This window comes from Rutidosis leptorrhynchoides, chromosome 1 (assembly GCF_046630445.1).
Source record: "Rutidosis leptorrhynchoides isolate AG116_Rl617_1_P2 chromosome 1, CSIRO_AGI_Rlap_v1, whole genome shotgun sequence".
NCBI lineage: Eukaryota > Viridiplantae > Streptophyta > Magnoliopsida > Asterales > Asteraceae > Rutidosis > Rutidosis leptorrhynchoides.
The window spans coordinates 152,537,088-152,552,688 of record NC_092333.1 but is presented as its reverse complement, the minus strand read 5'-3'; positions in this window follow the sequence as shown (position 1 = coordinate 152,552,688).

Genomic DNA, 15,601 nt, shown 5'->3' with positions numbered 1-15,601 from the left:
TATATATATATATATATATATATATATATATATATATATATATAGTTAACATGATATTATGATAAGTAAGTATCTCATTATCTATTTTAACAATGAGTTATATAAATAAAATTGAGTTTATTGAATTAAGAAACTCGAAACGATATATATAACGATTATCGTTATAACAACGTTTTACTAAATACATATGAATCATATTAAGATATTGATACACTATGTTTAATCATGATAAATGATAATTAAACATGTCATTAAGTGTATTAACAATGAACTACATATGTAAAAACAAGACTACTAACTTAATGATTTCAAAATGAGACATATATGTAACGATTATCGTTGTAACAACATTTAACTGTATATATATCATACTAAGATATATTAATATATCATAATATTATGATAATGTAATAATTTAACATCTCTTTAGATATAATAAACAATGGGTTAACAACATTTAATAAGATCGTTAACCTAAAGGTTTCAAAACAACATTTACATGTAACGACTAACGATGACTTAACGACTCAGTTAAAATGTATATACATGTAGTGTTTTAATATGTATTTATACACTTTTGAAAGACTTCAAGACACTTATAAAAATACTTCTACTTAACAAAAATGCTTACAATTAATTCCTCATTTAGTTTCATCAACAATTCTACTCGTATGCACCCGTATTCGTACTTGTACAATACACAGCTTTTAGATGTATGTACTATTGGTATATACACTCCAATGATCAGCTCTTAGCAGCCCATGTGAGTCACCTAACACATGTGGGAACCATCATTTGGCAACTAGCATGAAATATCTCATAAAATTACAAAAATATTAGTAATCATTAATGACTTATTTACATGTAAACAAAATTACACATCCTTTATATCTAATTCATATACCAACAACCAAAAACACCTACAAACACTTTCATACTTCAATTTTCTTCATCTAATTGATCTCTCTTAAGTTCTATCTTCAAGTTCTAAGTGTTCTTCATAAATTTTATAAGTTCTAGTTTCATAAAATCAAGAATACTTCCAAGTTTGCTAGCTTACTTCCAATCTTATAAAGTGATCATCTAATCTCAAGAAATATTTCTTATTTACAGTAAGATATCTTTCGAATACAAGGTAATACTCATATTCAAACTTTGGTTCAATTTCTATAACTATAACAATCTTATTTCGAGTGATGATCTTACTTGAACTTGTTTTCGTGTCATGATTCTGCTTCAAGAACTTTCAAGCCATCCAAGGATCCTTTGAAGCTAGATCCATTTGTCTCTTTTCCAGTAGGTTTATCCACAAAACTTGAGGTAGTAATGATGTTCATAACATCATTTGATTCATACATATAAAGCTATCTTATTCGAAGGTTTAAACTTGAAATCACTAGAACATAGTTTAGTTAATTCTAAACTTGTTCGCAAATAAAAGTTAATCCTTCTAACTTGACTTTTAAAATCAACTAAACACATTTTATATATCTATATGATATGCTAACTTAATGATTTAAAACCTGGAAACACGAAAAACACCGTAAAACCGGACATACGCCGTCATAGTAACACCTCGGGCGGTTTTGAGTTTGATAATTAAAAACTATGATAAACTTTGATTTAAAAGTTATTCTTCTGGGAAAATGATTTTTCTTATGAACATGAAACTATATCCAAAATTCATGGTTAAACTCAAAGTGGAAGTATGTTTTTCAAAATGGTCATCAAGACGTCGTTCTTTCGACTGAAATGACTACCTCTTATAAAAATGACTTGTAACTTATATTTTCGACTATAAACCTATACTTTTTCTGTTTAGATTCATAAAATAGAGTTCAATATGAAACCATAGCAATTTGATTCACTCAAAATGGATTTAAAACGAAGAAGTTATGGGTAAAACAAGATTGGATATTTTTTGATTGTTGTGGCTACGGGAAATATTGTAACAATTCTATACAAATCATATCCTAGCTAACTTATATTGTATTATACATGTATTCTAATATATTATGTAATCTTGGGATACCATAGACACGTATGCAAATGTTTTAACATATCATATCGACCCATGTATATATATTATTTGGAACAACCATAGACACTCTATATGCAGTAATGTTGGAGTTAGCTATACAGGGTTGAGGTTGATTCTAAAAATATATATACTTTGAGTTGTGATCTAGCCTGAGACGTGTATACACTGGGTGGTGGATTGATTCAAGATAATATATATCGATTTATTTCTGTACATCTAATTTTGGACAACTAGTTGTAGGTTACTAATGAGGACATCTGACTTAATAAACTTAAAACATTAAAACGTATTAAAAATGTTGTAAATATATTTTGAACATACTTTGATATATATGTACATATTTGTTATTGGTTCGTGAATCGACCAGTGGCCAAGTCTTACTTCCCGACGAAGTAAAAATATGTGAAAGTGAGTTATAGTCCCACTTTTTAAATCTAATATTTTGGGATGAGAATACATGCAGTTTTATAAATGTTTTACGAAATAGACACAAGTAAATGAAACTATATTATATGGGTGAATGATCGAAGCCGAATATGCCCCTTTTACTTGGTAACCTAAGAATTAGTAAACCGATCTACTAATTGACGCGAATCCTAAAGATAGATCTATTGGGCCTAACGAACCCTATCCAAAGTACCGGATGCTTTAGTACTTCAATGTTTATTTATCATGTCCGAAGGATTTCCCGAAATGATAGGGGATATTCTTATATGCATCTTGTTAATGTCGGCTACCAGGTGTTCACTATATGAATGATTTTTATCTCTATGTATGGGATGTATATTGAAATATGAAATCTTGTTGTCTATTATTATGATTTGATAATATATAGGTTAAACCTATAACTCACCAACATTTTTGTTGATGTTTTAAGCATGTTTATTCTCAGGTGATTATTAAGAGCTTCCACTGTTGCATACTAAAATAAGGACAAGATTTGGAGTCTATGCTTGTATGATATTATGTAAAAACTGTATTCAAGAAACTTATTTTTGATGTAAAATATTCTTATTGTAAACCATTATGTAATGGTCATGTGTAAACGGTATATTTTAGATTATCATTATTTGATAATCTACGTAATGCTTTTTAAACCTTTATAGATAAAATAAAGGTTATGGTTGTTTTAAAAATGAATGCAGTCTTTGAAAAACGTCTCAAATAGAGTTCAAAACCTCGCGACGAAATCAATTAATATGGAACGTTTATAATCAATATGAACGGGAAATTTCAAACATTAAGACTCTCAGAAATTTTATTGTCATTCGAGGTCGTCAGGATGCGAAAAATGACATTTTACTCATTATTAATGTTTTTTTGAACATTTTAAATATATTTCGTATTATTACTTTTGTTTATACATGACTTAGCATGATATATATAGGTTTAAGGCTTATTATTTCACTCACAACATAATTATTTATAACTCATATAATTTTGAGTATAATGTCATGTAATGACCCGGAATTTTCCGACCAAATTATACTTATGAGATTAATATTTACATAAATTAAACCATACCAACATGATAAGCAATCTAAATTGTTGAGACTTGTGTTTTTGAAAAGAGTTTTACACAACGTTTGACCGTCCAATATGACCGATGATATCACGAACTATATAACATACGATAATTATACGTTTGTGTATATATATATATGTATTTATATATATTTAACATGATCTAAGGATGGTTTAACATCTCATTATATACTAATGACAATGAGTTATAAGTATATTTTGAAACTACTAACTTAAGTTTTCAAAACGATAACTATACGTAACATTCTTTGATATATATACTTATAATCTATAATGCTTATACATGTATCGTATATATAATGTATTTAATCACTTTTAAGGACTTAAATACATAAAACAATATAAGTATATTCACAAAATATAGCTATATTTGAATTCTCGTTCCGTTTCCTCAAGATTTCTATACGTATATCTAGGCTATATGTACCCGTATCATACCCAGCTTCTATACGTATTTACTATTGGTATAAACACATCAAATCAACATCCTAATCAACATTATTACTGCCCTAGATATGATGTAACTAGAATTTGTCAAGTAGTATGAATTATTAGTAAGAAAACAAAATTAGGAATCCTTTTCTTTCTTTATAAACTAAAAACGTTTTTATAAATGAACACCATTTCTTCACTCCATTTTCTCATACCTACACCCTCATTTCTCTCTCGAAATACTCCTAACTTCATACTTGATCATCTCCAAGCATTTTCCCCATCATTTAGCTTCAATTACAAGCCTTAAACACCATAAGAAAACTCTTTCAAGAACATATCAAAATAACCACCCATTTGAAGAAGTTTACTTCCAACCTTTTGATCTAACTCCACCACTCTTTGATTCCAAGATTATTTCTTATCTTTTGCAGTAACTTTGTCCAAGTAACTTGAGGTAGTAACCTTGTTCATAATCTTATTCAATTCATATTCATATAGCTATCTTATTTTGTGGTATAAAATTTTAACAACAAGAACATAGTTTGAATGATTTCAAACTTGTTTGCAAACTAAATAGAACCTTCTAACTTGACTTTTAAAACACTTCAAGACCTGTAATATATCATAATGATATGCTAACTTAATAAGATATAACTTGGTTTTTCAAAGAACATCTTAAAAACTGAATCTACGTCGTCGGAGTGCAACCGGGGGCTGTTTTGGGTTGGATAATTAAAAAACATCTTAAACTTTGAATTGGAAGTTCATGTTCTAGAAAAATGATATTTCTTATGAATATGTTAACACATAAAAATTTCATGGTTTAACTCAAAGTGTAAGTATTTTTAGAAAAATGATCATTAAATGTTGTTTTTATGATGGAAAATGATCACTTTCATAAGTTTCACCAAAGTTTGACCTATAACCTATGATTTCGAATACAAACTAAGGTATTTTCAGTTCATATTCTTAAATTTTGACTCGATCCAAGGAAGTGGCAAGTTGAACCAACAAAAACGGAGTTGTAATGAAGAAACTACGACTAAAACAAGATTGGGTATCCGAAGCTAGTTTAGCTACGAAAATATTTGGAGAAAAAGTAAATTTATCATATCTTTTCTAATTAATATGATATTTTATATATAATTACTTATGATTTGATTTTATATATTTCAGGACCACCCGTAAACAACACGAGAAGATTAATCATAAGACCTCATGATTGTACGCAACACGTCATTTGACAACACGGTACTTTATGTACGCAACACGTCATTTGACAACATGGTACCATGGGTCGAGATTAATTCTGATCAATACGAATACGATGGGGTCTTTATTTATTTTATTTAAGCAACTAATTGTGGACCACTAACATCGGACTGCTAACTACGGACTAAGAAAATATTAAAAGTATTAAAAGTATATATATATATGTAACGATTACTTAAAAAGAAAATATGTTGATATATTATATATATGGTTAGGTTCGTGATATCTATCGGAGACCAAGTCGAATTAAATACCTTCAAGGCAAAAGTGAGTTTCATTTGCTCCCTTTTTAATTGCTTTTGCAATATATATTTTTGGGCTGAGAATACATGCGCTGCTTTTATAAATATTTACAAAATAGACACAAGTACTTAAAAATATATTCTACGTTGAGTTGTACCACTGGCATATTTTCCTGTAGCTTGGTAACTACTATTTACATGGGTATTGTAAACGCGAATCCTGTTGATAGATCTATCGGGCCTGACAACCCCAACCGGACTGGACGACCAGTATTCAACGGTTGCACAGTACTTCGTTTCGGTGACTACACTTGGTACGGTGTATTAAGATTTCATAATAAAGGGAATATGCGACGTTGATTAAATGTTAAGTATGGTTACCAAGTGCTCAACCACTTAGAATGCTTTACATACACTTGCGAGTGTATTATGTTTATGATAACGGAAATCTTGTGGTCTATTAATATATTAAAATGATTATCATGATAAACCTATGAACTCACCAACCTTTTGGTTGACACTTTTAAGCATGTTTATTCTCAGGTACGAATTAAGTCTTCCGCTGTGCATTTGCTCATTTTAAGGACATTACTTGGAGTCGATCATCGTAATGGGACCAAATGTTGATGACGTCGTCCAGGTGGATTAGGACGGGTCCTTTCAGTTGGTATCAGAGCTGGTTTAATGCCGTTTATTAGCGGGTTAATCGTAGAGGGGGTTCTCACAGTGTTACCTGTGACGAAGCATTGGCTCTTACTCCTCGCGGTCCCTATTAGGGTTGGCTGTACGTTGCCGAGAGGTGGGCCGTAAAATCAGTGTCTGAGGTACGCTCAGTGGTCACCAGGCGGTTAGCTGGGAAGGCACTGAGTGGGATGCGTCCCCAACTTTCAGTTGGTATCAGAGCGGTGGTCGTAGCGAACCAGGTCTTGCATTAGTGTGTCTAACTAGTAGCTGTTAGGATGCATTAATGAGTCTGGACTTCGACCGTGTCTACATGTCAAAAGTTTTGCTTATCATTTCTAGTCGGAAATCATCTGCTTATCATCCTTAGGAAATTACCTGCTTATCATTCATAAGTCTAGACACGTTTTACTGCATTTACTGCATTGATAATGTATAGACGAATTCTTATCTTAGCATATCTGTTATTGCGAACTTTGACTGATATCTTTTCAAAGATTCTCCGTAATTTACGGGATTTTGGTATTATATATACATATGTAAATTATGTATTGAAGAGTACCAAATCTAACTCCTATAATCTATTCCATACCAAAAATTCATTTTTCCCATTATACAAGATGGATTCCGCATCTAGTTCGAATTCTTCAGATTCCGACAGTTATGCCGATATGGATTTCCATTCGGGCTCCGAAAGCAGTGTCACCGGAATGGATCAACCAATTTCCCATCATCTATTCTGGATGAATTGGGGATGGGTTCGTAATATACTAAATCACTGGAGACAAGAAGAAGGTGATCCATTCCATCCACCAAATTGCCCTCTTGGCGATGAACCTGAAGCACTTACCGGCGAACCTATTCGAAACACCATTTTCTCTCTCATTTCTAGAGTATCTCATCACGATTATATACTATCCCATATTACAAATCTTGTTCATTCGCTCGCTCCAACCGCCAATCATCCCGGTGTACTAGCAGAAGTTAACGAACTTATCGCTCGCGTGACGGCTTTGGAGAACATGGTGCGAAGGTTGCAAACACCAGCAGCAGCACCAGTAGCATAATCAGCACCACCATCAATAACATCAACAATACCATCATCACCACTAACAAACAACATCCGCATCACACGTCTCGACATCATAATCTGTCCCATAAACATCAACATCATACGCACCATAGATACCAAGGAGTACCAACAATAATGAACGATGAAGTATTGATCCATAACTTCATTGATATTCTGCGAAGAATATGTGGTTTCAAAAAGTTTTAGAGATTTCTTATTCTAGCTTAAACCGAAAAGCAAATGAGATTTATATCATATTAACTCATTAAATTCATGATTTCATCTGAAGAAAATATATATGTATATATGTTTTCATAAAGATTGTAATTAAAAGTTCTTTTGTACAAAATATTAATGGTGAAATTTTTTTTTAACGGGTAGGTAATACGCGAGGAATAATTAGATTTCATCTTAATAAGTTACATTGTACATTAGTCGAAGTTGATTCAACAGTCATTTACTATCCTACTTATAACCACCGATATACGTATCCGTTCACCGCAGAATAACCATTTTCATTCAATTTCATATTTGGATTTTGACTTCCCAGAATCCAACAAGTGGCATATGAAGAAAACATATGACAAAATAAAATCTGTTAGAAACAAACAAATTAACTATGAAAAATTTTGTTAAGAATCCACGCTAACTGTTCCAGCTAACTGTTCCTAGCTAACTGATTACATTTTATTTATCGCAGTTTATTTATCGCAATTTAATTATCGCACTTTTATTTATCGTCATTTAATTTCTGTAATTATTTAACGCACTTTAAATATCGGGACACGTATACAATGTTTTGACATATCATATCGACGCATCTATATATATTATTTGAAATCACCATAGACAATCTATATGCAGTAATGATCGAGTTCTCTATACAGGGTTGAGGTTGATTCTACAATAATATATATAGTTTGAGTTGTGATCGAGTCTGAGAGGTATACGGGTCACGACACGTATTAATTAATTTGTATATTATATATTAAACTATATATGAATTATTGGACTGTTACTGTGGACTATCGACTATGGACTAATGACATTGGACAATTAAAATGAATTAAAATATTGATTATAACATATGAAACTAAACATTTCTTCAAGATTGCCACTTGATTTCATCTTAAACCTCATTGTATCTCGACGATTACAATCAGCGTTTAAATCTATCATGATTCTTAAAAACACCTCAATCGAGAGGATAAACCAACCGCACTTCATCTACGGAAGAAAATATTGATGCATATAGTTATGCACCTGAAAAACCCTCGGAAACTGAGTAAACGTTTGACACGTATCTGTTCTAGTTCCTTTGACATTGTTATTACCGAAGATCGTTTTGCAATCCCTTTCCAAAGTAGCTAATTTTGTCACAGCTCCAGTAAGTCAACTCTGACTTTTCATCTGAAACAACTTTATTATAACCGCGATATATATGCGTACTCTTTATTGTTACTGGGGAACCTTTTATATTCCACAATATTACCATCAGCGATTAATCATTCTAAAAACACAATTCTCCTGAAACTACCTCGGTTTGATAACCGATGACCCAGATCAGTTAACTTTAAAAATGCTGACGAAGCAGCATGTTGTAGATGATCTTAATGGCCAAAAGTTTGATGATAAAGAAAGGAGTGTTAGGAACGCTCGATAGAAAATTTAGTACCGAAAAGTGGATTATGTGAAACTATGAAGAAAGTCGTGGACAAATCACAAAGAATAAGTTTGCCTTCAAAGAATCCAAATGATTCTGTGCCTGCTGAAATCGTTAGCAAACATCTTATTTCTCATTCTAAACCTTCACAGACAAATCTTCTTCATCATCCATTGATATTAGAAATTCTAAGATATTCTCGTATGTTCTATTATAAATATCCTCCATATTTCTGGCGATATTTTCACAACTATTCTTATCTGAGATCATTTATCTCCCCGTAATATCTGCAACATAAAAGAAACTGTGTTAGCTTCTAAATTCTGAAACCTTCGAGTTTAAAATATGATTGTTTTGAAGTAGTGTTGGGAACTGAAGCATGGATTAGCATAATATAATGACAGTTGATCAACGTCATTATATTACAGTAAGTCATGCTGAGTTTCTAATGAAGCATGATGATTCACAGTACCGTCATCATGTGCCATTTACACGACTCTTACATTCTATCTAATCTCTAAACATATCAAGAGAATATTTTTCTGGATGACTCGGTCTTCTCCAGGGTATTCTGGTAATTTAACAAATCAAAATCGTTCTATTACCATTTTCTTCTTAGAGCATTAGCTATGTTCATTGTGAATTTCATATCTACGAATTCCGGACCATTACTCGCTTGACTCGAAGTCGAGAAGAGAAAACGAAAGCATGAAGCTCCGAAAAATAATGAAGAATATAAACTTCGATAATAACCCCGAAATTACAAACCGTGTATATCAATACAGATAGCAATATAGAGACACGGGAGAATTAGAAACACTATAAACACAAGAGTATAGTAGAAGTAAGTAGATTCTTCTGGTGGTAGATGAAAAAGAAGAATGACAGATATAAAAGTTAGGAGTATATCAAGAATCAGGACTGGATGGAGCATATTGATGAATGCTTTAAAGTAAGAATTAAGGGAGAAAGAATAGAAGGTGTGAGTCGTGGAAAATAAGGAAACGAAGGGGTGAATTTATAGTGAAATATCCGACAGAGCAATCGAAACAGATTATTGCATATAATCAAAGAAGATCCTGATTTCCTTAATCACCAAAGAACCAAATCTTATTACATAAGATTCTCTTTAAATCCCTTAAATCCCGGAAATCAATCATAAATACGTCATCGGTTAAGACGAATATATTTTACTCATCTCACTCTTTTACGATAGTCTCATTTATATTCTTCGCATAATCAAATCGTTTTATCTACATTACTCAATGATGATAAAACTCCATTATCACCTTATATTTGTCATGAAAACCTTCTTATTGTTATCCATAACAACCTCTATCAAATTTCGGGGACGAAATTTCTTTAACGGGTAGGTACTGTAATGACCCGGAATTTTTCGACGAAATTATACTTATGAGATTAATATTTACATAAATTAAACCATACCAACATGATAAGCAATCCAAATTGTTGAGACTTGTGTTTTTGAAAAGAGTTTTACACAACGTTTGACCGTCCAATATGACCGATGATATCACGAACTATATAACATACGATAATTATACGTTTGTGTATATATATATATATATATATATATATGTATTTATATATATTTAACATGATCTAAGGATGGTTTAACATCTCATTATATACTAATGACAATGAGTTATAAGTATATTTTGAAACTACTAACTTAAGTTTTCAAAACGATAACTATACGTAACATTCTTTGATATATATACTTATAATCTATAATGCTTATACATGTATCGTATATATAATGTATTTAATCACTTTTAAGGACTTAAATACATAAAACAATATAAGTATATTCACAAAATATAGCTATATTTGAATTCTCGTTCCGTTTCCTCAAGATTTCTATACGTATATCTAGGCTATATGTACCCGTATCATACCCAGCTTCTATACGTATTTACTATTGGTATAAACACATCAAATCAACATCCTAATCAACATTATTACTGCCCTAGATATGATGTAACTAGAATTTGTCAAGTAGTATGAATTATTAGTAAGAAAACAAAATTAGGAATCCTTTTCTTTCTTTATAAACTAAAAACGTTTTTATAAATGAACACCATTTCTTCACTCCATTTTCTCATACCTACACCCTCATTTCTCTCTCGAAATACTCCTAACTTCATACTTGATCATCTCCAAGCATTTTCCCCATCATTTAGCTTCAATTACAAGCCTTAAACACCATAAGAAAACTCTTTCAAGAACATATCAAAATAACCACCCATTTGAAGAAGTTTACTTCCAACCTTTTGATCTAACTCCACCACTCTTTGATTCCAAGATTATTTCTTATCTTTTGCAGTAACTTTGTCCAAGTAACTTGAGGTAGTAACCTTGTTCATAATCTTATTCAATTCATATTCATATAGCTATCTTATTTTGTGGTATAAAATTTTAACAACAAGAACATAGTTTGAATGATTTCAAACTTGTTTGCAAACTAAATAGAACCTTCTAACTTGACTTTTAAAACACTTCAAGACCTGTAATATATCATAATGATATGCTAACTTAATAAGATATAACTTGGTTTTTCAAAGAACATCTTAAAAACTGAATCTACGTCGTCGGAGTGCAACCGGGGGCTGTTTTGGGTTGGATAATTAAAAAACATCTTAAACTTTGAATTGGAAGTTCATGTTCTAGAAAAATGATATTTCTTATGAATATGTTAACACATAAAAATTTCATGGTTTAACTCAAAGTGTAAGTATTTTTAGAAAAATGATCATTAAATGTTGTTTTTATGATGGAAAATGATCACTTTCATAAGTTTCACCAAAGTTTGACCTATAACCTATGATTTCGAATACAAACTAAGGTATTTTCAGTTCATATTCTTAAATTTTGACTCGATCCAAGGAAGTGGCAAGTTGAACCAACAAAAACGGAGTTGTAATGAAGAAACTACGACTAAAACAAGATTGGGTATCCGAAGCTAGTTTAGCTACGAAAATATTTGGAGAAAAAGTAAATTAATCATATCTTTTCTAATTAATATGATATTTTATATATAATTACTTATGATTTGATTTTATATATTTCAGGACCACCCGTAAACAACACGAGAAGATTAATCATAAGACCTCATGATTGTACGCAACACGTCATTTGACAACACGGTACTTTATGTACGCAACACGTCATTTGACAACATGGTACCATGGGTCGAGATTAATTCTGATCAATACGAATACGATGGGGTCTTTATTTATTTTATTTAAGCAACTAATTGTGGACCACTAACATCGGACTGCTAACTACGGACTAAGAAAATATTAAAAGTATTAAAAGTATATATATATATGTAACGATTACTTAAAAAGAAAATATGTTGATATATTATATATATGGTTAGGTTCGTGATATCTATCGGAGACCAAGTCGAATTAAATACCTTCAAGGCAAAAGTGAGTTTCATTTGCTCCCTTTTTAATTGCTTTTGCAATATATATTTTTGGGCTGAGAATACATGCGCTGCTTTTATAAATGTTTACAAAATAGACACAAGTACTTAAAAATATATTCTACGTTGAGTTGTACCACTGGCATATTTTCCTGTAGCTTGGTAACTACTATTTACATGGGTATTGTAAACGCGAATCCTGTTGATAGATCTATCGGGCCTGACAACCCCAACCGGACTGGACGACCAGTATTCAACGGTTGCACAGTACTTCGTTTCGGTGACTACACTTGGTACGGTGTATTAAGATTTCATAATAAAGGGAATATGCGACGTTGATTAAATGTTAAGTATGGTTACCAAGTGCTCAACCACTTAGAATGCTTTACATACACTTGCGAGTGTATTATGTTTATGATAACGGAAATCTTGTGGTCTATTAATATATTAAAATGATTATCATGATAAACCTATGAACTCACCAACCTTTTGGTTGACACTTTTAAGCATGTTTATTCTCAGGTACGAATTAAGTCTTCCGCTGTGCATTTGCTCATTTTAAGGACATTACTTGGAGTCGATCATCGTAATGGGACCAAATGTTGATGACGTCGTCCAGGTGGATTAGGACGGGTCCTTTCATGTCACTTTATTAAACACGCTTTTTAAATCATTAATATGCGCCGCCAGATGGAGTAACATTTGGCGGCGCATAACCTTTGGTTTTAGATTGGAGAAAATTGCGCGAATAGTCCCTACGGATAGTCCCTGTGCTGAAATTATCAGGATCACCCTAAAACGGCTGAACGAGCAAGACTCTCTGAACGTTCTTGCCATTTCAAGTCATCTAGATTTCGAAAAAGACATCTTTCCTCGCAAAATCACACCACGCACCAAAAACACCATCGACGGTTCATGGTTTTTGGTGTTTTTTGTCTTTGGTCAAAATGTTAGATCTATCGTATCTTTTGACTCGTAGCTCCGATTTAGTCACCGTTTTTTTTAAATCGTGTATTATTTCGAGATCTATCCGTCAGAAAACTGCTGTAGGCGGTGTGACCCAAATATTTTTTGAAACGAGGCCTAGAAAGCCTTCAATTTTGCCTTTTTTGTTTAATTTAAGACGCTCTTTTGACCGTTTTGAATTTTTATCATATTATTTCTGTTTGTATGCATGACTTAGCATGGTACATATTCTTTTAAGGCATATTATTTCACTCACAATGTAATTATATATAACGCTTATAACATTTAATCTAATGTCACTTCATTAAACATGCTTTTTATATCAATAATATGCGACGCCAAATGGAGTACTTTTTGGCGAGGCATAACCTTTGGTTTCAGATTGTGTTGAAATTCTCAAGATCACCCTGAAATGACCGTAACATCAGGACTCTCGAAAAGTTTATTGCCATTCGAGGTCGTCAGGATGCCGATAAAAGACATTTTACACATTATAAATGTTTTTTGAACGTTTTCAATATATTTCGTATTATTAGTTTTGTGTATACACGACCTAGCATGGTATATAGTTTTAAGGCATATTATTTCACTTATAATGTAAATATGTATAACTCATATAATTTTGAGTCTAATGTCACTTCAATAAGCAATCTTTTTAAATCATTAATTTGCGCCGCCAGATGGAGTAATATGTGGCGGCGCATAACCTTTGGTTTCAGATTGTGCTGAAATTCTCAGGATCACCCTAAAATGGCCTAACGAGCAAGACTCTCAGAACATGCTTGCCATTTTAGGTCGTCTAGATTCCAAAAAGACATCTTTCCACGCAAATTCACACCACGCACCAAACACCACCGACGGTTCATGGTGCTTGGTGTTTTTTTTCTTTAGCCAAAATGTTAGATCTATCGTATCTTTTGACTTCTAGCTCCGATTTAGTCACCGTTTTTTTAAATCATGTATTTTTTCGAGATCTATCTGTTGGCAAACTGCTGTAGGCAGTTTTTCCAAAATATTTTTCGAAACGAGGCCTCGAAAGCCTTTAATTTTACCTTTTTTGTTTAATTTTAGAGGCTCTTTTAACCATTTTGAATTTCTATCATATTATTTGTTTTTGTATGCATGACTTAGCATTGTACATATCGTTTTAAGGCCTATTATTTAACTCATAATGTAATTATGTATAACGCATATAATTTTTAATCTAATGTCACTTAATTAAACACGTTTTTATATCAATAATATGCGCCGCCAAATGGAGTACCATTTAGCGGCGCATAACCTTTGGTTTCAGATTTTGATGAAATTCTCAAGATCACCCTAAAACGACCATAACATCAGGACTCTCGGAAAGTTTATTGCCATTCAAGGTCGTCAGGATCCTAAAAAAGACATTTTACTCATTATAAATGCTTTTTGAACATTTTCAATATATATCGTATTATTACTTTTGTGTATACATGACTTACCTGGTATATATAGTTTTAAAGCCTATTATTTCACTTACTTTGTAATTATGTATAACTCATATAATTTTTAGTCTAATGTCACTTCAATAAAGATTCTTTTTAAATCATTAAAATTTGCCGCCAGATGGAGTAACATTTGGCGGCGCATAACCTTTGGTTTCAGATTGTGCTAAAATTCTCAGGATCACCCTAAAACGGCCCAACGAGCAAGACTCTCTGAACATGCTTGCCATTTCAGGTCGTCTAGATTCTGAAAAAGTCATCTTTCCTCGCAAATTCACACCTCCTACCAAACACCACCGACGGTTCATGGTGCTTTGTGTTTTTTGTCTTTGGTCAAAATGTTAGATCTATCGTATCTTTTGACTCGTAGCTCCAATTTAGTCACCGTTTTTTTAAATCGTGTATTTTTTCGAGATCTATCCGTTGGCAAACTGCTGTAGGCAGTTTTTCCTAAATATTTTTCGAAACGAGGCCTCGAAAGCCTTTAATTTTGCCTTTTTTGTTTAATTTTAGACGCTCTTTTAACCATTTTGAATTTCTATCATATTATTTGTTTTTGTATGCATGACTTAGCATTGTACATATTGTTTTAAAGCCTATTATTTAACTCACAATGTAATTATGTATACCGTATATAATTTTTAATCTAATGTCACTTAATTAAACACACTTTTTATATCAATAATATGCGCCGCCAAATGGAGTACCATTTAGCGGCGCATAACCTTTGGTTTCAGATTGTGTTGAAATTCTCAAGATCA